Below are 27671 nucleotides of genomic sequence, written 5' to 3'. Positions count from 1 at the left end.
TGTTTCTCGGAATGGCAGGTGGTGACTAGTGGGGTGCCACAGGGCTCGGTATTGGGACCACAGCTGTTTATGATTTACATCAACGATTTAGATGAAGGCATTGAGAATAACATCAGCAGGTTTGCTGATGATACTAAGCTGGGTGGCAGTGTGACATGTGATGAGGATGTTAGGAGAATTCAGGATGACTTGGATAGGCTGACTGAGTGGGCAGATACTTGGCAGATGACGTTTAATGTGAATAAGTGTGAGGTTATCCACTTTTGGAGTAAGAACAGGAAGGCAGATTATTATCTGAATGGTGTAGAGTTAGGTAAGGGAGAAATACAAAGGGATCTAGGAGTCCTTGTTCATCAGTCACTGAAGGTGAATGAGCAAGTGCAGCAGGCAGTGAAGAAGGCTAATGGAATGTTGGCCTTTATTACAAAGGGGATTGAGTACAAGAGCAAGGAAATTCTTTTGCATTTGTACAGGGCCCTGGTGAGACCACACCTGGAGTATTGTGTACGGTTTTGGTCTCCAGGGTTAAGGAAGGACATCCTGGCTATAGAGGAAGTGCAGCGTAGATTCACGAGGTTAATTCCTGGGATGTCCGGACTGTCTTACGCAGAGAGGTTAGAGAGACAGGGCTTGTACGTGCTGGAATTAAGGAGATTGAGAGGGGATCTGATTGCAACATATAAGATTATTAAGGGATTGGACAAGATAGAGGCAGGAAATATGTTCCAGATGCAGGGAGAGTCAGTACCAGAGGGCATGGTTTGAGAATAAGGGGTAGGTCATTTAGGACAGAGTTAAGGAAAAACTTCTTCTCCCAGAGAGTTGTGGGGGTCTGGAATGCACTGCCTCGGAAGGCAGTGGAGGCCAATTCTCTGGATGCTTTCAAGAAGGAGCTAGATAGGTATCTTATGGATAGGGGAATCAAGGGATATGGGGACAAGGCAGGAACCGGGTATTGATAGTAGATGATCAGCCATGATTTCAGAATGGCGGTGCAGGCTCGAAGGGCCGAATGGTCTACTTCTGCACCTATTGTCTATTGTCTATTGCAGTTGTGGTTTCTAAATGATAATAAACCGAAATTCAATTCAATTCAATTCAAATGTGGTCTCATGTGTGTTTATAGAGCCTCAATATCACATCTCTGCTCTTATATTCTTTACCTCTAGAAATAAACGCCAACATTGCATTTGCCTTCTTCACAACTGACTCAACCTGGAGGTTAACCTTTAGGGTATCCTACACAAGGACTCCCAAGTCCCTTTGCAACTCTGCGTTTTGAATTCTCTCTCCATCTAAATAATAGTCTGCCTGTTTATTTCTTCCAGCAAAGTGCATGACTATACATTTCCAAATACATTTCCACATTGTATTTCATGTGCCACTTCTTTGACCATTCCCCTAAACTATCTAAAGGCTAGTTTATACTTGTGTGTCGCATCTATGCCGTAGGTACTGCGTACCCTACACCGTACCTATGCTGTACCCTACGTCGTAGAGTGACATGCACCTCCCCAAAAAAGTAACTCACACGTCGCGCCGATGCAGACCGCAACAACAATGATCGGTCCACTTGGTAGCATCGTATTTCCTCCTACACACTTCCGGTTGCTTCTTCTCCAGCATGTCTGTACATCAATGCGAAATAGATGAACCAAATCATCAAATCTACCCACTGACATGCAAAAATGTTTGAAATGCATTTCTTTGTCCATGTCTCTCACGAAGAAACTCAACACAGTGGCATAGAAACCCCACTGCACCTAACCTTTTGGTGCACACTAATGCATGCTCGCTACAGCGTAGAGCCTATGTAGAAGTGAAAATCTGGGCTACAGTGTAGCCCGTATGTACAAGTATAAATCAGCCTTTAGTCTCTCTGCAGGCTCTCTGTTTCCACAGCACTACCTGCTCCTCCACCTATCTTTGTATCATCAGCAAATATAGCCTCAAGTCCATTAATACCATAGTCCAAATTATTGACATACATCATAAAAAGCAGCGGTCCCAACACCGACAACTGTGGAACTCCACTGGTAACTGGCAGCCAGCCACAATAGGATCCCTTTATTCCCACTCACTGCTTTCTGCTGATCAACCAATGTTCCACTCAAGCAAGTGACTCCCCTGTAATTCCATGGGCCCTTATCTTGCTAACCAGCCTCCTGTGTGGCACTTTATCAAAGGCCTTCTGAAAATCCAAGTACACCACATCCACTGCATCTCCTTTGTCCACCCTGCTTGCAATTTCCTCAAAAAATTGCAGTATGTTAGTCAGACATGATTTTCCTTTTAGGAAACCATGCTGGCTTTGGCCTATCTTGTCATGTGCCTCCAGGTACTCCATAATCTCATCCCTAACTATCGATTCCAACAACTTTCCAACCACTGACATCAGGCTAACAGGTCTATAGTTTCCTTTCTGCTGTCTCCCACCCTTCTTAAATAGCAGAGTAACATTTGCAATTTTCCAATCATCCGGTACAATGCCAGAGTCTATCGATTCTTGAAAGATCATCGTTAATGCCTCTGCATTCTCTCCAGCTACTTCCTTCAGAACCCAAGGGTGCATTCCATCAAATCCAGGAGATTTATCCACCCTCAGACCATTAAGCTTCCTGAGCACCTTCTCAGCTGTAATTTTCACTGCACATCCTTTACTTCCCTGACACTTGAATGTCCGGTATATAGCAGATGTCTTCCACTGTGAAGATTGATACAAAATACGCATTCAGTTCCTCTGCCATCTCTGCATTTCTCATTACAATATCTCCACCATCATTTTCTGTTGGTCCTATATCTTCCCTCAACTCTCTTTTACCCTTCATATACTTAAAAAAGCTTTTAGTATCTTCTTTGATATTAGTTGCCAGCTTCCCTTCATAATCCATCTTTTCCTTCCTAATGACCTTCTAAGTTTCCTTCTGCAAGTTTTTAAAAGCTTCCCAATCCTCTATCTTGCCACTAGCTTTGGCTTCATTGCATACCTTCTCTTTTGCTTTTACTTTGGCTCTGACTTCACTTGTCAGCCACAGTAGTGTCCTTCGTCCATTCGAAAATTTCTTCTTACAAAGGGTGATTGATAAGTTTGTGGCCTAAAGTAGAAGGATTCGATTTTAGAAAGCCTAGCACATTTATTTTTCAACATAGTCCCCTCCTACATTTACACACTTAGTTGAGCAGTCGTGGAGCATATGGATCTTGGGCCTCCAGAAAGTGTCCACAGCATCTGTGATTGATAAGTTCATGGCTTAAGGTAGAAGAAGATGAGTTATACAGGTCTCGTTACACGCACGTATAGGTCAACTCTGAGTGATTATGCAGAAAGTTTGAAGTTAATAACTCATCTCCTTCTACAATAGGCCACGAACTTATCAATCACCCCTGGTGTGGACACCTTCTGGAGGTCCAAGATCCGTATGCTCCACGACCGCTGGACTAAATGCGTAAACGTAGGAGGAGACTATGTTGAAAAATAAATGTGCTAGGTTTTCTAAAATTAACTCCTTCTACCTTAAGCCATGAATCTATCAATCACCCCTTGCATTTGGAATATATCTGTCTTGCACTTCCCTCATTTTTCGCAGAAACTCTAGCCATTTCTGCTCTGCTGTCCTTCCTGCTAGTATCCCTTTCCAGTCAACCTTGGCCAGTTCCCCTCTCATGCCATTATGATTTCCTTTATTCTACTGAAATACCGACACTTTGGAATTTAGTTTCTCCTTCTCAAATTTCAAAGTGAACTTGATCATATTGTGATCACTGTTCCCTAAGGGTTCCTTAACCTCATGCTCTTTTATCACCTCCAGATCATTGCACAACACCCAATCCAGCACAGCCGATCCCCTAGTGGGCTCAACAACAAGCTGTTCTAAAAAGTTATCCCTTAGACATTCTAAAATTCTCTCTCTTGAGGTCCAGTACAGGCCTGGTTTTCCCAATCCACTTTCATGTTAAAATCCCCAATGGTTATCATGACATTGCCCTTCTGAAATACCTTTTCTATCTCCTGCTGTAATTTGTAATCCACATTCTGGCTGCTGTTTAAAGGCCTGTAGACAATTGCCATTCGGGTCCTTTTACCCTTGCCTTTTCTTAACTCAACCCATAGAGACTCTACACCTTCTGACTTTGTGTCATCCCTTTCTAATGATTTAATATTATTTCTTATACACAGGGCCACACCACACCCTCTGTCTATTAACCTATCTTTCAGATACACCATATATCCTTGGACATTCAGCTCCCAATGGCAGCCAAGTTTCAGAGATGGCCACAATGCCATACTTGCCAATCTGTAGCTGAATTTCAAGATCTTCCATTTTATTTCTTATGCTGCGTGCACTCAAATATAACACTTTCAGCCCAGTAGTTTTTGCTTTCTTTTTTAACTGCACCACCCCTCTATTTCCCTGTAACTCATTCAACTGGCTATAATTATGCCTCATCTTCTTCTTTCTATCATCTCTGTTGCATGCCATCTTTGATTTATTTCTGCTTTCCCCTTCCTCAGCCCTATCACTCCGGTTCCCATCCCCCTACCAAATTAGTTTATAAAGCCTCCCGAACAGCTCTATTGAACCTGCCTGCTACGATATTGGACCCCTTTGGGTTCAGGTGTAAACCATCCTTTTTGTACAGTTCGTACCTCCCCCAGAAGAGGCCCCAATGAGCCAGGAACCTGAAGCCCTTCCCCCTACATCAGTCTCTCAGCCACACATTAATATGCATGATCATACTATTGCGCTTATTAGCACGTGGCACAGGCAGCAATCCTGAGGTTACTACCCTGGAGGTCCTGCTTTTCACTTTCCTAACCAACTCCCTGAACTCTCTCTTCAGGGCCTCCTCCCTTTTTCTACCTATATCATTGGTACCAACATGCACCAAGGCTGCTGGCTGTTCACTCTCTCCCTTCAGAATACTCTGCACCCGATCCGAAACATCCCGTACCCTGGCACCTGGGAGGCAACACCCAGGCTGGTAATTGGGTCACTCAAGTCACACCCTCATGGGAACCCCAGAATATAAACAAAAGTGCCTTAATCATCCATTGCATAGTTTGGCTCAGTCACACCTTGCTATCAGGTGCAGGTAAGCATGCCTGACGAAAGCCACCTGTTAGAAAAAGAAACAGATGGTAAGCCACAACAGCAAGTTAGTGCAAGGAGTTTTATTTTGTGCCAGGTGAGAAAAAAGCAAAAGCTGCCCAAGAGTTGTGAAGAAAAAATGTATTTACAAATAGACAAATGAAAACAAACATGTACTAAAAATTATAAATATAGAGACTTATCCCACGACACATTTTATCGTTAACTTTCCAATACAACTTCTCACCAACCATCAAATTCACCCTCACACCTCTCAGCAAAGTCAAAGTGCGGGTTTAAATCTGCCTGCATAGGGTGTAGTGCATCTGCTGCCCCTAACTCAGGCATTATTTTAGGATGCCTCAAACTGTCCTTCGGGTCTTTTGGGGCTGTTCTGCTATCTACAAACCGATGTAACAGTGTGAGTGAAAATAAATGAAACTGCTTGGAATGCCTGTGCCTAGAATCCTTATTCTTATGAGTTATAAACTAGGAAAGCACATAAACTGAAGGGACTGTTTTGACTAGCCAAGCTAGCGATTGTTTTACTATTGAGGTGTGCAAATGGTGAACTCCCAAGAACTACAGAATGGGAAGGCAAAGTGTGTGAACTACTGGGGAAACTAGACCAGGGACAGAACTAGGAGTGACTAACTGGGCATAGGGGCAAGGTTATTGGGAGAATTAGCATTGCCAGTAATGTCACAGGCTCTCTCACAGCTGAGCTGGTAAATCTGCTGTCCAATGAACTGAACACCAGCACATCCAAGTTCCAAACCTTGGGTTCCAGTTGGCTTTAGAGTTGGTTAACTAGCACAATTTGGTACCAACACACTCGGGCACCAACAGAACACAAATAGGCTTGCTACCACCTTCAGGAAAAGAACAACAAAGACTTGAATTTCTTCAGAACTGAAATCATTTCATCTCACTAATGAAGCACCTGAGAATCTAATTCAGATTATTGCTGAGATCTTTCCAGTTGATTATTAACTATGCAGCTTGCAAAAAGGGAGAATCGACAAGTGCTGAATTATCCACCTGGCATAGCCTAACAAGGCGGTCAGATACGTTATAACTATGGTATGTTGCTAAGGTTGCTAACTGGTCCAAGTCACATACATGTGATATTGGTATTGTGCAGAATTAGGCTTGAGTAGCCCTTAAGTCACTCATACTGTGTTGCTCCATCCCAACAAGTGCTGCTTGATGTAGTAAATAGCTGCTATTCAGTAGTACACAGGTCACTTGCAAGAGATGATTTGCTTTTCAACCAATAGTTAAAAGTTTCAACTAATTCAGAAAATACCACAGGTGGGGGAAACCTTCATGGTATTATCTATTCTCAAAGCCCGTCTTTGTGGTCACAAACTTTTCATTGGGAAATGGCATGCAGCTGTAACGAATCATAATCATAACTTTAGAAACCATTTTACATTGATTTCTCACACAGGATTATAGAAACCTACAATTCTTTTCCCTGGGTGCTGGATTTCAAATTCAAGGTCAAGGGGTAGCAAGGAAGGGAGAAGTCTAAAGGATGGAAGGAATTCTCCTCTTCTTACACTGTCTGACCTTTATGTGATTTTAGATCCTCAACAATGTGGTTTACTCCTGACCTAGCCCAGCAAGCTATTCTTATGGATGGTCAAGAAATGTTGCCAGAGACCTCCACATCTGACCGAGAGGTAAAACAGAACAGCCTCTTCCTGTTCCTAATACTGTTCAATAACACACTACCTCAAAGGCAAACTATATCGGATAGTGCAGACCCATTAAAGACATGAACTCTCCACATCAGCTTCCAGCCCCACCAGCAGCTGCATCAAGGGGAGAGATGTTTGCAAGTCTTGTTGAAGGGTCTCGGCCCAAAACGTCAACTGATTATTCCTTTCTACAGACCTACCAGCCAGACCTACTGAGTTCCTCCAGCATTTTGCACGAGATGCTCAAGGGACTATTTCTACTTCACCTACCATCTATGTTCACCTCACAAAAATCTCCCTGATGTGAAGTTGATCTGGCAGTCCTCAATCAGTTCCACTCTATAATAAGTAGGCCACACATACAATTTATCCTGGGAACTGGGAGTGACTTGCAAAGTGCTGAAGAAAACAATAGAGCTGTCCACCATTGCATTCAGCTTTCCTTCACCCCATCCAACACAGCTGGTTGTATCAAAGTACCTGAGACCTTGATATCAATGTCTGGACAATTATGGGTATGATCAGCAAATTTGCAGATGACACTAAGAATGGGAATGTAATGGATAGTGAGGAAGACTATCAAAATTTGAGCAGGCTCTGGACTTTCTAGAAAAATGGGCTCATAAATGGCAGATGGAATTTAACACAGACAAATGTGAGGTGATGCACTTTAAGAGGACCAACCTATGTAGGTCTTACTTGGTTAGCAGTAGGGCACTGAGGAGTGTAGCAGAACAGAGGGAACTGGGAATACAGATCCATAATTCAACGAAAGTGGCATCACAGATAGATAGGGCCATAAAGGAAGTTTTTGACACATGGACTTCATAAATCAATGTATTGAGTATAGGAGTTGGGATATTATGTTAACATTGTATAATACATTGGTGAAGCCTAATTTGGGGTGCTGTATGCAGTTTTGGTCACCTACCTACAGGAAAGATGTAAATAAAGTTGAAAGAATGCAGAGAAAATTTACAAGGATATTGCTGAGTCTTGAGGACCTGAGTTATAAGGAACGGTTGAATAGGTTAGGACTTTATTCCTTAGAATGTAGAAGATTGACGGAAAATTTGATAGAGGTATACAAAATTATGAGGGGTATAGATAGGGTAAATGCAAGCAGGCCTTTTCCACTAAGGTTGGCTAAGACTATAACTAGAGGTCATGGTTAAGGCCAAAAGGTGAAACGTTTAAGGGGAACATGAGGGGAAACTTATTCACTCAGAGGGTCGTAAGAGTGTGGAACAAGTTGCCAATGCAAGTGAGGTTAAGAGAAATTTGGATAGGTAAATAAATGGGAAAGTATGGAGGGCTATGGTCCAGGTGCAGGTTGATGGGCTAGGCAGATTAATAGTTCAGATGGGCTGAAAAGCCTATTTCTGTGATGTAGTGTTCTATGACTATAAAAATTGAATATTATCAACTGAGTCTCACACCAGTCAGGATTGATTGTAACACTTTCTTGTCTAATTAATTTGCTCTTCTTTGGTGTTATATGTAGCACTGTGGATTAACTTAAAATCATTTGCACAAGGGTCAGCAAGCAATGCTGTTGGGTTATGTGATGTGATGCTGAGATTGTCAGCAGTAATATGGCATTCACTTGTAATGCCTCACAGGTTCTTGACAGGCAGTATATCGGGTGCAACTATTGCAAGCTGTTCTCAAATGTGTTGCGACAATACAAGCAGCACTCTTCTAGCTACAGCAGAGTGCTGCCTCTGAATGAGCAGATATTGCAGTGATGGACAGGAGTTGAGGGCATACTGCTATGGGGAGTGCTGAGGAGCTGGGGGTTGAGGATGAACAGAAGGATCCTCTGTGTGCAAGGTGACCACTAAGGTCCTCTATGACTACAGTCAAGTTTTCCTGGCAGGAAGCTACCTGGGAGCTTTCTGAGGACATAACTGCAGTCTGGTAATGTTTTCATTCTGGAAAAGCCTGCAAACAAACAGCTGTATGTACTCTCTTACCTACAGGAGTAAACGGAAAGTCAAGTGATGAAGGCTCCTCTCCTCAACAATAGAATATGGGTGGTTTCCCTGATACAGAAATGAGCAGCAAGCTCTGGAATGTGACAAAGATTGGCAGCAGAGCCCGGAATGATCCTGAGACCACAAAGCTGAGAGTGACCTTAACATTGACAAAAGGACGTTAAGGCACACAAGTGAGGCTATAACTGGAACTGCAAAAGGTCAGAGACCTCAAGGAGGACAAAGACTACAGTTTGTGTTTGACCACTTTCATAATAGGGTTTCCATATGAGTAAATGAGAGCACCATTTGAGCACAGATGAATTTTGTGTGCTGACCCATTGTTGTCATCATTTGGTACACTTTTATGCCATACAAAATCCTTACTCAGGAGATCAAAACCCCAAAGGAAAATCAAACAGGAATGTGTGTGAAATTGATGCACCCCACATGCACACCTTTGTTTTTGAAGAGTTCCTTTTATGAATCTTTAAGTGTTACTAAGTGCAGCTTGAACTAAAGAAAAGGAAATACCTTTCTCCAAAATTTAATTCGGAAGTCTCTGCTTATTCTGGCATTTTACTTAGTTTCAAAATCCCTGTCCTGTTTATTTCAGCTTCAAATCTTTTCGTTCCATCAAGAAGTGCCTGGTTAAAAATAAAAGGGAAGCACAATGATACAGAAAGTTCTGTTCTTCAGAAAAAAAATCTTAAAAAGGAAGTGGCTCTTCCTGCTTATGCTGCATGGTAGCACTTGTGAGAATATTGTATTTGTATACAGCACCTTTGACAATGTAGGGTGTCATGCTGTCATCACTCCTACTGAAGCACTTTAAGTTTTATCAAATATTTTGGTGAAAAAGGCAGAATTGGAAGAAGGATATCCTAAGAAACAAGGAAGAAGGAAAGTGGCACAGGTAGAGCCAGTAACCTAGGTTAAATCCTGAGCAGTGATGCGTACATGGTCTTCCTGCAACTGTTGGATTCCTCCAGCTGTTCTGATATCTTCTCAAACCTAAGGAATATACTGGTTGATTAACTGGTTGCTGTAAATTGTAGAAGGTGGAAAGAGAATCAGGAGGAGTTAATGACTATGTTAGAGACTATGTCAGCGACAGGTTACTATCGATGCAATGCTCCTCAGACAGGATGAAGAGGTCAATACTCCCCAATGCCATTAGGCTTTACAATTCAACCGCCAGGACTTAAGAACTTTTTAAAAGCTATTATTAATGCTTTTTGAGATAGTGATTTAGATGCATATCATATTTTTTACTGAGTTAAGTATTGTATGTAATTAGTTTTGCTACAACAAGTGTATGGGACATTGGAAAAAAGTTGAATTTCCCCATGGGGATGAATAAAGTATCTATCTATCTATCTATCTAGAGAGAGGGGAACAGATGATGGGCCAAATTATCTTCTTTTGTGCTCAGAGAGAAATAGAAAAGAAATCACTTAGAATCAGAGAAAGATATATTCTCATCTGTGTCATTTACATAATGTATATTATAAATAACGAAGGTCCCAGCACTGATCCTTGCAGTGCACTACTTGTTACCGATTTCCAGTCAGAAAAACACACATCCACCACTACTCTATCTACCTCACCCTCCGGCCACCAACACGTTGCAGAATCTTTGTCCTTAATCTGCATTGATATAGCACTTCCCACAATCCCAAGGTCACTAAAACCAATGAAGTACTCACTACAATTTGCTCATTGTTCAAAGAAATGCAGCAGGCAAATTGTACACATTAATATCTCACTGACAATGATACAATGAGTGGTTTCTTTGTGAAGTTGACAAACAGGACAGCACAGCTTGCAGGAGAGCTTGGGAAGAGGGGTGAAGGGATAATAGAAGGGAGGAGTAGGGTAAGGGAGGGAGGAGGGGCAAGGGGAAGGGGAAGGGAAGGTGGTGAGGAGAGATTGCAGAACTTGCCCATTATCCACTGTGGTACAATTACCTCAGATGGCAGGTTAGATTGTACTTAAGGTCACATTGTGAAGACAGCACCTAAGGCAGTGTGGCATCCAAGCAGTACTACAACAGAAGGATGAAATTCAAACAAACAGATGGAGATCAAGACAGTATAATGAAAGTGGCAGTGCAATAAATGACATGGAAGATCTGCATGTTCAAATCTATTTTCTACTGCTCTTTTATGGTTTATTTCTTTCTCTTCTCTTAGCTTGAAAGATATTGACTGTTAATCAGCAACGAATTAGTTACAACACACTGCACCATGCATAGGCAAAGTGGGCTTACTGGCAATGCGAAGATGGTTGTAGTTTAATATAGACAAGCAGTGAAGCTTTTTAACACAGAAACCCACACAGGGCAATTCACAGTAGTGTGGTGTCTTTAACACAGAAACCAACCCAGGGCAATTCACAGTGGTGAGGCTTTTTAACACAGAAACCCACCCAGGGTAATTCACAGTAGTGTGGTGTCTTTAACACAGAAACCCGCCCATGGCAATTCACATTTATGTGTTTGTCATTAGCACAGAAACACACCCATGGCAATTGACAGAGGTTTGTAGAAAATAAGCATCTTATCAAATACAAGGAGAACAAATGGCCAAGGAACTAATAAAAATTTTTCCAATATTAAGGGAAAGAAAACACAACTTTATACACCATTTATAAAATGCTAGAAAGTTCCAAACAATAAATAATCTACCTTCAAAAGTACAGGTCATTCCCCAGTGACAGCAGGTTGCCAATCATGTAAACTGTTGATAACCTGAACACCCCAAAACCAGAAACATGGACAAAAACTGAGTTCCTACCTGGCCGAAAATACCTGCAGCCTCACAGCAACCAGCAACTCTTTACAACTCATGTTCTCACTTTTTTTTTATCTGCCCAGTTTGTGGTCTTTTCCACATTGGTTGCTTGTCAGTCTTTGTATATATTGTTGTAAATTCTGTTGTATTTCTTATTTTTTCCTATAAATGCCTGCAAGAAAATGAATCTCAAGGTAATATATGGTAAGATATGTATATATCAATAATAAATTTACTTTGAACTATTGAACTTCCATCAAATCCATCCCATTTGTTTATATGTATGGGCTGGACATAAGCAGGGCTTTGTAATCTGGGCAGGACCTGTATCAAAAACAAGAGAAAATCTGAAGATGCTGGAAATCCAAGCGGCGCACACAAAATGCTGGAGGGACTCAGCAGGCCAGGCAGCATCTATGGAAGAGAATGCAGTCAATGTTTCAGGCCGCAACCCTTCATCAGGACCTGAATCAAGTTCAAGTTTATTAACATTCAACTATACACATGTATACCATCCAGAAAATAACATTCTTCCAGACCAAGGCGCACAACACAATATATACTGTATAACTCACACACAACTCAGAGTAACAGTATCACAAATAATAAGGTGCTTTTATGACACAAATTAAAAAGTAAACAGTATAATACTACTATCATTTCATTCGTGATGAGACCTGGGTGGTGACAAGAAGTTCAGTAGTCTTACGGCCTGGGGGAAGAGGCTGTTTCCCATCCTAACAGTTCTTGTCCTAATGTTACAGTACCTCCTGTCTGATGGTCGGGGTTCAAAAAGATTGTTGGAAGGATGAGAGGGATCACTGACAATGCTATGGTACCTCCTGCCTAATGGTAGGGGGTCAAAGAGATTGCTGGATGGATGGGTGAGATCACTGACAATGTTAAGGCTCCTTGCATACACAGTGATCCTGAAAGGTATTTCTGATGAGTGGAAGAGAGACCCTGATGACCTACTCAACAGTCCTTGCATCATTTGTAGGCGCTTGTGGTCAAATGCGTTGCAATTCCCATATCAGATGGTGATACAGCTAGTCAGGACACTCTTGATGATAAAAACTGGTTAGAATGGTGGGGGGAGCCTCACTCACCTCAATCTCCTCAGGAAGTGGAGACACTGCTGTGCTTTCTTGACCAAACAGGTTGTGTTGAAGAACTAGGTGAGATCGTCTGTTTCGGACATTCCTTGAAACTTGTTGCTCCTAACTCCATGGTGGACCCTTGTATATGCTTATCCTGCACCTTCTTAAAGTCCACAATCATCTCTTTGATCTTGTCCACATTGAGACTCAAGTTGTTGTGCTCACAGCATTCTACCAGCTGCTCTACCTCCTCTCTGTATACAGTCTCTTCATCATTGTTGATGAGGCCAACCACTGTTGTGTCATCAAAAAACTTGAGATTCAGTATGAACTGGATCTAGCAAAGCAGTCATGCGTCAGCAGGGTGAACAGCAGCGGGCTGAGCACACAGCCCTGGGGAGAACCATTGCTCAGTGTGATGGAGGCAGAGATGTTTCTGCCAACACAGGATGACTGTGATCTCTCTGTCAGGAAGTCCAGGATCCAGTCACATGGAGAGCTGTTGAGACCCATTGAGGACAGTCTCCCCACCAGCTTCTAAGATATTGAACGCCAAGTTGAAGTCAATAAACAGCATCCTGACATATAAGGCACCATTTTCCAGGTGGGGCAAGATGAAGTGGAGTGGAGTGCAGGGGCTATGGCATCATCATCCATCTAGTGAGTTAGGAAACAAGACAGGTGATTTCTGCACAGCTCAAAATCATGGGATACCAATAATGAGAAACAAGTTAATACTCTGCACTGCAGCAAACATCGAGCCATTCAGTAGCACCAATTCCACGTCTATGACAATGCCACAGAGAGGCAGAAACTTTTTTAGAAGAAGAAAAGCAAAGATGAATGTTGAAAGGAAGAGACCATCTTTTTAACTATTTCTAATGACAGACCATAAGGCATAGGAGCAGAATTAGACTATTCAGCCCAATGATTCTGTTCCATCATTCTATCACGGCTGATTTACTATTCTCCTCAGCCTCATTCTCCTGTCTTCTCACCATAACGTTTGACATCCTTACTAATCAAGAACCTATCAACATTCACTTTAAATATACTCAATTACTTGGCCTCCACAACCATCTGTGGAAATTAATTCCACAGATTCACCTCCCTCTTGCTGAAGAAATTCCTCCTCATCTCTGTTCTAAAAGGACATCCCTCTATTAAACATCTGTGTTCTATAGTCCTAGAATACAACACTATAGGATCTTTTCCACATCTGCTCTGTCAAGGCCTTTCAATATTTGATGTTTCAATGAGATCCTCCCACAAATGTTTCTCATACATTAACCCTTTCAATCCTGAAGTCATTCTCATGAACCTCCTCACCAATGCCAGCACATCTTTTCTTAGATATGGGGCCCAAAATTGCTCACAATACTCCAAAAGTGGTCTGACTAATGTCTTATAAAGCCACAGCATTAACCCCTTGCTTTTATATTCTAGACCTCTCGAAATGAATGTTAACATTGCATTAGTTAGGCTAGACCTTACTGAATCTGTAGCTGAATAAAAGAAATGGCAAGAATACAAATGGCAATTGGTTAGTTCCCTTTACAGGTACAAAACTGCAACCCATGCAATTCTCTGTGATTCATTGTACCCAGAAATAGAACGACCTCTGCTCCATCTCTGTACTACAAAAGGTTAATTGTTCAAAGGAATTTCCATACTGTACCAAGAGCTGTAATAAGGCCATATATTATTATACATTTGTATTTTCTGTTCTAATTCACAATGCCTACACAATCACTACTTGTTAAACACAGAGAAGTGATGAGCCCTATGCTGGTGTTCAGAATTAACAGACACAATCTTTTCTTCCCAGACTCTCATTAAGACAAGGTGGCTGGTTGTGTTTTGCAGGTTTTAACTAGTGGCAATACAACTGATGAACGATGACTTTGCTTGAATGAATCTTTCTCACTACATTGGCCACAGAAACTGCTTTCTCGGAGGGGAAGTTTGCTCAGCAAAGGGACGTAAGAATGAAGATTGTGGACAAATAAAGAAAACTATTTTGTTTAAGATGCAATGATTTCCTGTGATTTAAAGTGTCTTAGCCAAAGATGTGAAGAAAGCAAATTCAGTCTCAATTTTCAAAAGTGTAAATAATTTAAGGTGAAAATTTTGCATGACTGTAGGGAAAGAGGGGGTTGAGAGGGAATAATTAGTTTGCATAATCACAGCAATGACAGAAAAACAAAGGAGACTATTGCTCTATTACATTTTCCCAGATTCTGATTCAGACAAAACCTAGGATCCTAAATTTTTGCTCCTAATTTCCATGGATTCATTGAATGGTGTTGTAAAGATATAAGCATTCAGTACAAAGTAGTTAGGCTGGCTCTCTGAAGAAGAAGCTGATCCAATGGTGCCACACCCTCACCCTTTTCCCATCTTATCAATGTTTCACCTTTTTATCTACAATTTACCTACTTTCCTTCTGAAAGCTACATCTGAATCAAGGGCATATCTACGGAAAATTGCGCCTATGGGAAGCACTGAAATTGTGCCCCTGTCCAAACGTCTGACACCCATCTTTTGGATAACTTTATCATAACATCAGCTCAAAAATACAAGTCAAGCTCGTTAATCTTTTAATTAACAAATTATGGCACTACATGAAAATTATAACTGCACTTTCCTTGCTTTCACTGATGCAAATTGGTCTATGGTGTGATAAAAGTCAGTTTTTTCAATTTCTTCTCTTTCTACACTCAGCAGAGCAAGATCACAGAGTTTGGCTTGACCCATGGAGGCTCTCAAATATGAAAGTATTAGATTTAACTTACTGAATGTTTTCTCACAGCTGGCGATGGAAACTGTGATGGTTAGCATTATCTAAATAGTAATGTGAAGATTGGGGAAGACGCTCTCATCTCCATACTGAACAATAAATTCAAGAAGCTCTTCAGGTCTTGATATTTTCATGTTGACCCGCCTTGATAGCTACATTCTGCAAACCAAAATTTCTTCATATAGCTGTTGTCCATCAACATCAGAGCTGTACAATTCACCCAAATTTTCGCACTTCTTCTTTAGGTTGTTACTGTCGGCGCTGCAACACAGACCTTTGACATCGAGAAGGAACCCAAACTTGGCGTCAGTGTCATGCAAATGAGTGACCCTTTCGTCCATTTCTCTGTGAAGACAATCAAGTGTTCCCTTCATGACTCTTTCCATTTCCTCCTTAGCTGTTAACCCAGCGCCTCTCAAATTCTCATCAGCCATTCATTTCTTTTGTCTCTGACGTCTTTCAACTTCAATATACCATTCTTGACAGAGACCGACTCCTTCTTCAAGTGACTCACTGACCAACACTTCTCTTTCATCATAAAAACGATCTCGGAGGGCTTTCAAATCCAGGGCAGCATTGTGGAAGTTCATGCTAAGATCCTGCAGCCTCTTTTGAATACGGTCAATGCGAGAGTACTTTGTTCCAAAATCCTAGCAAAATCAGAAAATCATAACTCAACAGGCGGTAGTACAGCTGCTCTTCTTGTTTCACTGGTCTCGTTTTCATTGTCTATCATGTCCTGGAGAACTTGAAATATCTCCTCAAGGTATTTGTTGACGGGCTTCATTGCTTCTGTCCTTGTACTCCACCTGGTTTCAGACTCCGACTTAACAACCACAGGCACGGCGTTTTTGAGTTTTTCCCAGGGCTGTGTTGAACGAGAGAAAAATGCGTAGAGAGCTTTGATGGTTCCAAAATACGTGACCGTCATTGTATCCTACTTGGCTGCATGTACACCCACCAAGTTGACTGAGTGATTGTCGCAATTCACAAACACTGCCAGATTGTTTTTCTCACTTATTCTTTGATGAACACCATTTCTTTGTTCAGCCATCACAGCAGCGTTGTCATAGCACTGTGACCGACAATCTTGCAGCTCCATTTCGTCCTTCTCTAGCTGTTTCAAGATGTCGTCAACCAAGCTCTTAGCATCCTTCTGGCTTATAGAACCATAGAACACTACAGCACAGTACAGGCCCTTCAGCCCTCCATGTTGTGCTGACCCACATAATTCCTTAAAAAAAAGTACTAAACCCACACTACCCTATAACCCTCCATTTTTCTTTCATCCATGTGCCTGTCCAAGAGGCTCTTAAATACCCCTAATGTTTTAGCCTCCACCACCATCCCTGGCAAGTCATTCCAGGCACTCACAACCCTCTGTGTAAAAAATTTATCCCTGATGTCTCCCCTAAACTTACTTCCCTTAATTTTGTACATGTGCCCTCTGAGGTTTGCTATTGGTGCCCTGGGAAACAGGTACTGACTATCCACCCTATCTATGCTTCTCATAATCTTGTAGACCTCTATCAAGTCCCCTCTCATTCTTCTACACTCCAAAGAGAAAAGTCCCAGCTTTGCTAACCTTGCTTCATATGACTTGCTCTCCAATCCAGGCAACATCCTGGTAAATCTCCTCTGCACCCTCTCCATAGCTTCCACATCCTTCCTATAATGAGGTGACCAGAATTGAACACAATACTCTAAAAGTGCGGTCTCACCAGAGATTTGTAGAGTCGCAACATGACCTCTCTACTCTTGAACTCAATCCCTCTGTTAATGAAACCTAGCATCCCATAGGCCTTCTTAACTACCCAATCAACCTGTGCAGCGACCTTGAGGGATGTATGGATTTGAACCCCAAGGTCCCTTTGTTCCTCCACACTCTTAAGTAACTGACAATTAATCCTGTACTCAGTCTTCTGGTTTGTCCTTCCAAATTGCATCACCTCACACTTGTCCGGATTGAACTCCATCTGCCACTTTTCTGCCCAACTCTGCAGCCTGTCTATATCCTCTTGTAACCTTTGACCACCTATAGCTCCATCCACAACTTCTCCAATCTTCGTGCCATCCGCAAACTTACTCACCCATCCTTCCACCTCTACATCCAGGTCATTTATAAAAATCACAAATAGCAGGGGTCCCAGGACAGATCCCTGCGGCACTCCACTAGTCACTGACCTCCAGGCAGAATACTTTCCTTCCACAACTACCCTCTGCTTTCTACCTTTAAGCCAATTTTTTTTATCCAAACAGCCAAGGTTCCACTTATCCCATGCCTCATGACTTTCTGGATGAGGCTCTCATGAGGGACCTTGTCAAATGTTATCTGGATAAAACCAAGGAAGGACTCTCTAACACGGACTGTTTTCCTCTCAAAATCAACTTCCACATACCTCACTACTTCTGACATCTGCTTACGGTCTGCCTGATCAGGAGTCAAGTTGAACATGAAACCATAATACTTGGCTTTACAAATGCTTCTCAATAAACTCTGGCAAACAGTGGATGCCATTATGTGGATGAATTTGTTCTGCACACCCGGTGAAAGATAAGACGTGGATCCAGGATGACTTTCCAAATGAGTGAGGTGTTCTTTTATAACAGGGTCAAAAATGGCCAGTAGTTTCAGTAAGCCAAGGAAATTTCCCACATTGGAGTCATCGTCTAGCTGAAGTGACTCCCTGTGTCCTCGCAAAGCCAGGTTTTGAGTCACAAGGAATTTTATGCACTGAAGGATTCTCGTCAAGATATCACACCACTTCTGCTTTTCCTTCTCAATCTGTGACTAAAATACCGCGTCAATAACTCCTCTGTTTCCAGCTAAATTACTTTCCATTTCTTTCCACTGTCTGAAGCATTCCCGATGACTCTTGGCATTTTCATGAACACTAATCCTTTCAGGTGCTTTCCACTGGTTGAATCCACTTTCCTGCTCCAATGAGGATTGACAGTCTGACCAGGAATAAAGAAGACAACAGATACAAAATGCAGACTTTTTAGAAGGGGAATAGATTAGCCATGAGCGAGTCACTTTCTCACCATGACCATTTCCCAATTTCCTCTTGAACCAAGTTTTGGTCATTGAGCGGTTATTTGTTGGTAGGAAAGGCCCCTCACTGTTCTGGAAATACTTTGAACTCAGCTTTATTACTTCTGTTCTCAACACGTCAGGTAGAATTGCTTTTCCAGTGTCCTTGTCAAACTTCAGAAGTCCAATGTCATGCTGTTCAATCACTTCTGGTATGACAGTTCGAGGCTCTTTGACACCATCCAGTTCACTAGGTTCAGTGTTGTCAGGTTCAATCTCGTCAGGTAAAATCTCGTCAATAAACTCAACATCACCACCACCACCATTGTCTTCCCCTCCTGTCATGTCCACATTCTCTGAGGCAGCCTCACTCTTAATCTCGTCATACTCGGATTTATCTAACTTGACTTCCTCCTCGGCTTGTGACGCATTTGTACTTGATCCACCTTCGGATTCTAACAAACTTGTAGCAGGTGCAGGCTACTCCATGGAACGTGTCGAATTACTCGTTCCGGGCTTTTCAAAGAAGGGCATGAAGAACTTTCTCCACTTCTTGGCTTCCTCCACCTCCAACTTTCATTTCTTCCATCCTGCAGCTGCACTTTCCTTCTTCGTGAAGAAACGTTTCATGGTCTTCTTACACAATGCTCTGAAACAAGGCCATCCTAGTGCTTCTCACCCATGTAATCAAAGACAGATCATACATCTGAAGAAAATTCTTTTTTCACTATCCAAGGATGGCTTGGCTGACTTTAATAGAAACTGCTCAGTGGTGCCCCCCTTCAAGTGGCGCCCAGGGCACATGCCATACCTGCCATACCTGCCCATACATTAGATACACCACTGATCTGAATTACTTTCCAGGAACCAATCAAGGAATCCATCCTAAATTCTAAAGACTCATTGCATTGAAAAATTCCTTTCATGTTATTTTAGGTTCCTTTGCCAATAACTTTAAAAGCATGACCAACCTTTGGTTATCAAACAGTAAGCTACTGGAAACAGTGTCATATTATTCACAGTCTCTAAACACTCTGTGGTTGCAAATGCCTCCATCAAATCTCTGAACCTGCCTTGCTGATCACAATGACTGGAGCTTATGCCAGAGTAAAGCAGACCTTTCACTCTGGGCAACTCACCATCATCAATAAGAATACCAGGGCATTCACAATGAAAGAACATCAAGTAGTTACTTCCTGTTATGCCTCTGGCATTTAGGGCAGTTTTTTTTGCTCTTTTTGTAACAATATTTTTTGACCAGAGTGTTAGCACTCAGCTAAATCCCCAAATCTGGAGATCGGGTGGACCACTCTTAGTCTAGCATCTATCCTTTGACCTACTTGGCATGTATTCCTACTAAGAATAGGAGTTGTAGAAGTGGTAGAGGTAGGTTCGATTTTGTCATTTAAAAAATATTAGATAGGTATATGGACAGGAAAGGAATGGAGGGTTATGGGCTGAGTGCAGGTAGGTGGGACTAGGTGAGGGTAAGCATTCAGCGTGGACTAGAAGGGCTGAGATGGCCTGTTTCCATGCTGTAATTGTTATATGGTTATAAGAATCAAAGCACAAGGCCCTTACTCCAGCCAATATAGTTCTCTGGGTCATTGAGGCACATATGCCTCCAAACATTACTACAAGGTTATGGTCCCCTTGGAGGGAAATAACATCAAAGGTAAACCATTTTAAAATCTCCCTGGTAACGTACTAGGAAATTGCTAATGGTTCTGCTATTGATGAAGAGTGAGAATCAAACAAAGTACAGACTCTCTAAAATCAGTTTTTAACAAGTTTCTAGTATCTGATGGACAAGCGGTATCTACATAAATTACACAATAATTATCAAGGCCATGGTGTCTGGCCCATCAGTCATTGGTGCAAGTTTACAAACTTGCATTGGTGCTTTCAAAGAATGTGGGCAGTCCTCGACAGAGCGTGGCTACAGAGAAATGAGGAGGAGGAAAGACTGAAGTTCATAAGCACAAGAAATTCTGCAGATGCTGAAAATCCAACTCAACACACAAAATGCTGAAGGATCTCAGCAGGTCAGGCAACATCTATGGAAATAAATAATGGTTGGCTGTATTTGTCACATGTACATTGAAATTACAGTGAAATGCATTGTTTGCATAAATGACCAACATGGTCTGAGGATAGTGCTGGAGGCAGCCCTCAAGTGTCGCCAGGGTTACGGTACCAAAATAGCATTCCCACACTTACTAAACCTAACCTTAACTCATACGTCTTTGGAATGTGGGAGGAAAATGGAGCACCCAGAAGAAACCCTCATAGTCATGGGGGAGAATGTTCAAACTCCTTACAGACAGTGTCAGGAAATTAACCTCAGTGGCTGGTATTGTAAAGCATTATGCTAACTGTTACACTACCATGCCAGCCACATGGTAAGATATGGGACTAATGAGAATACTTTGCTGGGAGCCAGCAACTACATGATGTGGCAGATGCAGAAGTTAAAAAAAGACCCGTCACTTTCCCAACTGACATCCACACCCTTCAGAATGGAGTGGCCCGTTAAGCACAATGTGATAACTCTTTGAAAACAAACACTTCCCGATATTGCACTTAACTCTTTCCCCAAGGCTTTTATCATATGATCTCAGATCACATGATCCATACCTATTTCAACTAACCTTTCTATCCAAACTGTATCCAGTCTCCACTATATATAAAAAAAATCAATAACATTCACTCCAAGTTCGGAGCCTTAAAAGTAATTAACCTTAGGACTTAGAGATTATGATCGTTAAAATGATAATGACACCATTGGAATTGTATATGTAACATGGTTTCCCTGCTAACAAACGTGGTTCACAAGTGGACCTGCCCACTTTCTCTAGACCAGGGGTAGGCAACCTACAGTCCACAGGCCAGATCTGGCCTGCGAAGTTATTTTGATAGGTCCGCAAGCAAATATTGGGATACTATGCTTATCCGGCCCGCGAGCAATTTTTCCTTATTCTGACGGTTTCACGCGACCACACTGATGGACATGCATGGCGTCTTGTTACACTGGCCCCAGGTTCCATTTTGTTCCAAACCAAACACTGGTATATACGAATGATGAGAAGGCAGACTACCTTATTAATATGTACCGTATTAAATACTCTCCGTGCATGCACAGGTTTTCAGATGGGATCATTCAAATTTATAAACAGAAACAGTGTCACTGTGTTTTAACAAGAAATCTACACTAAATATCCAGATATTTACGTGTGATACAATACTTGTTGAATAACTCGCGTTTTGAAATAAAATCGAAGAAAAAAATTCCAATGGCAATGAATGCAATACTCAGGAAGGTAGACACTGAGTGCCAAAATTTCCAAGACACTTGGACACTAGATTACTTCTTCATCAAGCAAGCTGGGAAACCAGTTTGTCTCATTTGCCTAAAAATTGTTGCTTTGAAGAAGGTGGCAAATATCAGGCGACAAATATCAGGCGACATTACAAGACCCACCATAGTGGAAGTTTTAACAAGTTTACTGGGCAAGCAAGGAAAGATGAAATTGAGCGAATGAAGGCTAGTTTCGGAAAACAAATGTCATTTTTTTGCCAAGAAAAGCAGTGAAAATGAAGGAAATACCCATGCCAGCTATGGTCTCAAAACGTATTGCAGAAAAGATGAAGCCTTTTACAGATGGAGAGTTTGTCAAAGGATGTGGACCATGCAGAAAAGATGGCATCATTGTTTGGCAGCACTTATCTGTGTGAGCAATTATTTTCAAAAATGAAGCACACCAAGTACCATTTGAGAACAAGACTGACTGATGCCCATCTGGATAATATCTTGCTCTTGGCATCAACAAGTCTGACACCCAATATTGAGAAGCTTTCAAGCACCAAACAGTATCAAGTTTCACATTGATTTATTGACTGTTTGTATTAAATTTTTCTTTTTTATTATACTTAATTTACCACCATTCAATGCATTATGTTCATACATTTTATGTTTAAAGATTCTTTGTGTCCTTTTAATAAATTCAAAAGATGCCTGGATTGAAATAAATTGCATAAACTGAGTTCTTTGATTACTAATTGGCATCCTTGGTTCCTTGGTTAAGCACAAATGATTTTCTAGCATGCGTTATTCATTCATTTGAAGCAAAACAAAACTAAATGTATTTAAATGGATAATTCCCATATTTCAAGTTTTTTATGGCATTAATCTGGCCCACTGTCCACTCATTAATATGCGATCTGGCCACAGAGGCGAAAAGGTTGCTGACCCCTGCTCTAGACCATCTTCAAAGCCTGATATTATTCAGTACGCATGGAGACCAGAAAACATAGAGAAAGTGAAATAATTGAAGAGATTGGCTACCTGGAAGACAAACGAGAGAAAATCTACAGATGTTGGAAATCCAAGCAACACACATAAAATGCTGGAGGAACTCAACAGGCCAGACTGCATCTATGGAGAAAGAGTACAGTCAATGTTTCAGGCTGAGACCTTTCATTGGGACATCCAATGTCACCTGAGGAATTGTTGTTCACTGGGACCATCTTCCAAATGGCCAATCTGTTCAAATGTTTCACTTTGTCTACATCTACTGCTTGTTCTTTTTGTCTTGATTCTGCTTCCAAAACTGTTGAAGCCTGTGATGTACAGTTTGTAACTTGGTTGAAAGATTGGTGCTCTACTGTCCCCGAAGACAGAGCATGAGCTGCCTCATGGAGAAGACAAGAGACTGGGTGTGGGGCCACAATCGACTCCATTTCAAAGCATTGAGGCATATACAAAGGAGGTCAATTGACAATAGACAGTAGGTGCAGGAGTAGGCCAGTCAGCCCTTCTAACCAGCACCACCATTCACTGTGATCATTGCTGATCATATACAATCAGAACCCCGTTCCTGCCCTCTCCCCATATCCCTTGACCCCGCTATCTATAAGAGCTCTATCTAACTCTCTCTTGAATGCATCCAGAGACTTGGCCTCCACTGCCTTCTGGGGTACAGCATTCCACATATCCACCACTCTCTGGGTGAAAAAGTTTTTCCGCATCTCTGTTCTAAATGGTCTACCCCTTATTCTTAAACTGTGGCCTCTAGTTCTAGACTCACCCATCAGCGGGAACATGCTTCCTGCCTCCAGCGTATCCAATCCCTTAATAATCTTATATGTTTCAATCAGATCCCCTCTCATCCTAAATTCCAGTGTATACAAGCCCAGTCGCTCCAATCTTTCAACATATGACAGTCACGCCATTCCGGGAATTAACCTTGTGAACCTACGCTGCACTCCCTCAATAGCAAGAATGCCCTTCCTCAAATTTGGAGACCAAAACTGCACACAATACTCCAGGTGGGGTCTCACCAGGGCCCTGTACAGCTGCAGAAAGACCTCTTTACTCCTGTACTCAATTCCTCTTGTTATAAAAGCCAGCTTGCCATTAGCTTTCTTCACTGCCTGCTGTACCTGCATGCTTGCTTTCATTGACTGATGTACAAGAATACCTAGATCTCGTTGCACTTCCCCTTTTCCTAACTTGACTCCATTTAGATAGTAATCTGCCTTCCTGTTCTTGCCACCAAAGTGGATAACCTCACATTTATCCACATTAAACTGCATCTGCCATACATTTGCCCACTCACCCAACCTGTCCAAGTCACCCTGCATTCTCATAACATCCTCCTGACATTTCACACTGCCACCCAGCTTTGTGTCATCAGCAAATTTGCTAAGGTTACTTTTAATCCCTTCATCTAAATCATTAATGTATATTGTAAACAGCTGCGGTCCCAGCACTGAACCTTGCGGTACCCCACTGGTCACAGCCTGCCATTCCGAAAGGGACCCGTTAATCACTACTCTTTGTTTCCTGTCAGCCAGCCAATTTTCAATCCATGTCAGTACGCTGCCCCCAATACCATGTGCCCTAATTTTGCCCACTAATCTCCTATGTGGGACTTTATCAAAAGCTTTCTGGAAGTCCAGGTACACTACATCCACTGGCTCTCCCTCGTCCATTTTCATAGTTACATCCTCAAAAAACTCCAGAAGACTAGTCAAGCATGATTTTCCCTTCATAAATCCATGCTGACTTGGACTGATCTTTCTACTGCTATCCAAATGTGTCGTAATTTCCTCTTTTATAATTGATTCCAGCATCTTTCCCACCACTGACATCAGGCTAACCGGTCTATAATTCCCTGTTTTCTCTCTCCCTCCTTTCTTGAAAAGTGGGACAACATTAGCCACCCTCCAATCAGCAGGAACTGTTCCTGAATCTATAGAACATTGGAAAATGATTACCAATGCGTCCACGATTTCTAGAGCCACCTCTTTAAGTACCCTGGGATGCAGACCATCAGGTCCTAGGGACTTATCAGCCTTCAGACTCAACAGTCTATCCAACACTGTTTCTTGCCTAATATAAATTTCCTTCAGTTCGTCCTTTACCCTAGTTCCTTTGGCCACTATTACATCTGGGAGATTGTTTGTGTCTTCCCTAGTGAAGACAGATCCAAAGTATCTGTTCAACTCATCTGCCATTTCCTTGTTCCCCATAATAAATTCACCCGTTTCTGTCTTCAATGGCCCAATTTTGGTCTTAACTATTTTTTTTTGCTATTCACATACCTAAAGAAGCTTTTACTATCCTCCTTTATATTCTTGGCTAGTTTACCTTCATACCTCATTTTTTCTTGGTGTATTGTCTTTTTTGTTATCTTCTGTTGCTCTTTAAAAGCTTCCCAGTCTTCTGGTTTCCCGTTCATCTTTGCTATGTTATACTTCTCTTTTATTTTTATACTGCCCTTTACTTCCCTCGTCAGCCACGGCCACCCCTTACTCCCCTTAGGATCTTTCTTCCTCTTTGGAATGAACCGATCCTGCACCTTCTGCATTATTCCCAGAAATACCTGCCATTTTTGTTCCACTGTCTTCCCTGCTAGGGTATTGTTCCATTGAACTTTGGCCAGCTCCTCCCTCATAGCTCCATAGTTCCCTTTGTTCAGCTGTAATACTGACACATCCGATTTTCCCTTCTCCTTCTCAAATTGTAGGTTAAAACATATCATATTATGGTCACTACCTCCTAATGGTTCCTTTACCTCAAGGTCCCTGATCAAGTTCGGTTCATTGCACAACACTAAATCTAGAATTGCCTTCTCCCTGGTAGGCTCCAGTACAAGCTGTTCTAAGAATCCATCTCGGAGGCACTCCACAAACTCCCTTTCTTGGGGTCCAGTACCATTCTGATTCTCCCAGTCTACCTGCATGTTGAAATCCCCCATGACAACTGTATCATACCTTTGCGACATGCCAATTTTAACTCTTCATTCAACTTACACCCTACATCCAGACTGCTGTTTGGGGGCCTGTAGATAACTCCCATTAGGGTCTTTCTACCCTTGGAATTTCTCAGTTCTATCCATACTGACTCTACATCCCCAGATTCTATGTTCCCCCTCGCAAGGGACTGAATATCATTCCTCACCAACAGAGTCAGTGGTCGCTCTCCATGGTCGGTAGCCAGGTCGGTGTAGTTTGGACCCTGATTGGCAGTCACTCTTCACTGAAGATCTGAGCTCATGCATCCGCTCTCCTCGATGCTGACAGGAGGATGTTTTCAAAATTCTGAGATTTATATGATTATTTCTTTGAGGAAAGGGGAAGAATGAGTGTGAGGGCAGCTTATTGTTCTCAGTGTCAGATGTGGGAGGTCCAGGAGTCTCCTAGCCTCCTGGACGTCCACATCTGCGCCAGGTGCACCGAGCTGCATCTCCTAAGGGACCAAGTTAGGGAACTGGAGTTGTAGCTCGATGACCTTCGCCTGGTCAGGGAGATGAGGAGTTGATAGAGAGGAGTTACAGGCAGGTAGTCACACCAGGGCCACGTGAGGCAGACAGGTGGGTCACGGTTAGGAGGGGTAAGGGGAAGACTCGGGTACTAGAGAGTACCCCAGTGGCTGTACCCCTTGACAATAAGTATTCCTGTTTGAGTACTGCTGGGGGTGGACAGCCTACCTGGGGGAAGCAACAGTGGCCGTGCTTCCAGCACAGAGTCCGGCCCTGTAGCTCAGAAGGGTAGGGAAAGGAAGAGGAAGGTAGTAGGGGACTCGATAGTTAGGGGGTCAGATATGCGTTTCTGTGGACGCGATCAGGAGACCCGGATGGTAGTTTACCTCCCTGGTGCCAGGGTCTGGGATGTTTCTGCTCGCGTCCAAGATATCCTGAAGTGGGAGGGTGAGGAGCCAGAGGTTGTGGTAAATGTAGGTACCAATGACATAGGTAGGAAAAGGGAAGAGGTCCTGAAAGGAGAATATAGGGAGTTAGGAAGGCAGTTGAGAAGAAGGACCGCAAAGGTAGTAATCTCGGGATTACTGCCTGTGACACGCGACAGTGAGAGTAGGAATGAAATGAGGTGGAGGATAAATGTGTGGCTGAGGGATTGGAGCAGGAGGCAGGGATTCAAGTTTCTGGATCATTGGGACCTCTTTTGGGGTAGGTGTGACAGGAAGGACAGGCAGGTGATGGAGCAAATTTGCAGCCATTGGGATGAGTTGCAGTGCAATAAAGTTGCAGTGCAATCAATGCAAAACGTACCAAATACTGGACTTAAGGTGTTATACTTAAATGCACACAGCATAAGGAATAAGGTGGATGATCTTGTTGTACAGTTACAGATTGACAGGTATGATATTGTGGCCATCACTGAGATGTGGCTAAAGGATGCATGTCTCTGGGAGCTGAACGTCCAAGGATACACGGTGTATCGGAAGGATAGGCAGTTAGGTAGAGAGGGTGGCGTGGCTTTAATGGTAAGAAATGATATCAAATCATTAGAAAGAGTTGACATAGGATCGGAAGGTACAGAATCTTTATGGGTTGAGCTAAGAAATCACAGGGGTAAAAGGACCCTGATGGCACTTATCTACAGGCCTCCAAATAGCTGCAGTGATGTGGACTACAAATTACAACAGCAAGTAGAAAAGGCTTGCCAGAAGGGCAGTGTTATGATAATTGCAGGGGATTTTAACATGCAAGTGGATTGGGAAAATCAGGTCGGCACTGGATCTCAAGAGAGAGAATTTGTAGAACGTCTACGAGATGGCTTTTTAGAACAGCTTGTTGTTGAGCCCCCTAAGGGATCATCTGTACTGGATTGGGTATTGTGTAATGAACCAGAGGTAATTAGAGAGA

At 42.3% G+C, this 27671-nt stretch overlaps 1 protein-coding gene across 1 annotated transcript in view; it reads right to left on the bottom strand.

Annotated features, from left to right (window-relative positions):
* Positions 1–27671, bottom strand: part of hivep3b (HIVEP zinc finger 3b) — a 696153-nt gene that overhangs the window by 622672 nt on the left and 45810 nt on the right. Inside the window, exon 3 of the mRNA XM_073034355.1 lies at positions 11571–11739. The gene's annotated coding sequence lies outside the window, so the exon portion shown is untranslated. The remainder of the gene's footprint in view (positions 1–11570; positions 11740–27671) is intronic.

The sequence above is a fragment of the Hemitrygon akajei genome, chromosome 32, assembly GCF_048418815.1.
Source record: "Hemitrygon akajei chromosome 32, sHemAka1.3, whole genome shotgun sequence".
In the NCBI taxonomy this organism is placed as follows: Eukaryota; Metazoa; Chordata; class Chondrichthyes; order Myliobatiformes; family Dasyatidae; genus Hemitrygon; species Hemitrygon akajei.
This window is presented reverse-complemented; position numbering and strand designations above follow the sequence as displayed.